Below are 2,090 nucleotides of genomic sequence, written 5' to 3'. Positions count from 1 at the left end.
TGTTGTGAGCTGTAGGCCTCCAGCTGGATTCGTGGAGGACATTGCCATGGGATCCAGGCCCTCAGCTCAATTCATTGGGTCTCTAGCACATGGACAAATCTCTTGCACTCCTCTGCATTTGACTTTTGGGCGAATATTATAGAATAATCTTATAAATTATGTGTCCTGCATTAAATGTGTTCATTTGCAAATCCTGACTACAAAAGCATCTTGAGAAAAAAAGATCAAGCTGGAGGTACCATATCACACTACTGGACTTCAGAACACACAAGGTGTAGTAACCAGCATAGCATGATATTGGCATAAATATTCATAGACTTACAAAATAGAACAGAGAACCTAGAAGTAAATCCATGAATTTGCAACAAACTGATTTTCAACAAAGTACCCCCAAAATATGCTAGAAAAGGGACAGCTTCCTGAAGAATAGGGGCTGGAAAAACTAAGTATTCATATGTAGAAGAAATGTAGACCCTATCTCTTGCTCCACATAAAAACCAACTTAAAGTGAGTCAAAGGCCCCAGTGTAAGTCAAACATTTCAAGAGACCAGTATTGGCAATGAGTTTTTGGAAAAGACTCTAAAAGAACAGGCAACAAAAGAAAAAAAAAAAAAATAGACAAATGTGATTGTGTCAAACTAAGAAGCTTCTTTCTGGCTCCGCAGAAACCATTAACAAAATGGAGAGGCAATGTGCAGAATGTGAGAACATATCTATATTCATCTGGCAATGAAATAATATCCAGAATATCTCAGGTACTCAAGTAACTCAGCAACGGAAAATAAATAATAAGAGTAAAAATAGGCCAAGGAACCAAGTAGCTATTTTTAGAGGAAATATAAGTGGCCAAAAATATGAAAAACCCTCAATATGGCTAGTCCTTAGAAAAATGGAAATCCAAACCACAATGATATATCATCTCATCCCAGTTAGAATGGTCTTAATAAAAAGTGACAAATGCTAGAGGATGCAGAAAAGAACTCTTACAGTGTTGGTGGGAATATACATTAGTATAGTCATTATCGTAACAACATGAAGGTTCCTCAGAAAATTAAAAATAAGCTTGTATATAATCCAGCTATTTCACTACTGCGTATCTCTAAAAAAAAGAAATCAGCCTACCTGCACTCCCTTATTTGGATCCACTATTCATGTAGCCAAGATACAGAAATCAATGAAAGATTTATTCATCAATTAATAGATGAATACATAATGAAAATGGAAGTCATTAGGCCATAAAGAGAAAGAGATCCTGTCACTGGTGGCAATCTGAATGGAAGTGAAGGGTATTCCACTAAATGAAAGAAAACTAAGAAAATAAATACTGCGTGGTCTCACTTATTTGTGGATGCAAAAATCTTGACTTCATAGGTCTACAGAGTAGAATATTGCTCACCTGAGGCTAAAAGGGGGAGGGTGGAGCGGGATCAGGTAATAGATACCAAAATACAGGTAGATGGAAGAAAGTTCTACTATTCTATAGTGCAGTGTAGCATAGCATAGTTCACAGTAATTTAATATATATGTATATATATGTACATTATTTTAAAGACAAAAGAATGAAAACATATTAACAAACATATATACGCTTATAAAATAACAAAAACAATGCAAGCAATACAGAATTTCAGACAAGGTGATAGGAAATTAACAATGGTTGTTGTATTACATATTAATATCTTCAAATTGGTTACACAGATAAACAAATACAGGCATGTAAGATTAATCAAACAATTAAACATTAACTGTTCCTATCAATAAAGCAATAGAAATCAGTAGTACAGCTATCTTAGCTATCCTACCCTGTGTGTGTGTGTGTGTGTGTGTATATATACACACACATATTTTTCCCTTCTTTCTTTCTTTTCTCTTTTCCCTCATCCCAGTTGATCTTTCCTTTTGAGCAGTTTCTTTCCTTTTCACAATAGCTATTGTACCTCCTAGATTTTATTCACTCTTTCAGTTTCTTACACTAGTGAGACAATATGGTGTTTACACATGTGGGTCTGATTGATTTTTATGAGTATGGTCTCTAGTTGTGTATATTTATAAAAAGAACTAGAAAAAGGGCTTTCACAGGTTCCCAGCA

Source organism: Chinchilla lanigera, unplaced genomic scaffold (assembly GCF_000276665.1).
Source record: "Chinchilla lanigera isolate Chin_1 unplaced genomic scaffold, ChiLan1.0 scaffold00008, whole genome shotgun sequence".
NCBI lineage: Eukaryota > Metazoa > Chordata > Mammalia > Rodentia > Chinchillidae > Chinchilla > Chinchilla lanigera.
The sequence above is the reverse complement of the archived record's forward strand: the minus strand, read 5'-3'. Positions refer to the sequence as shown.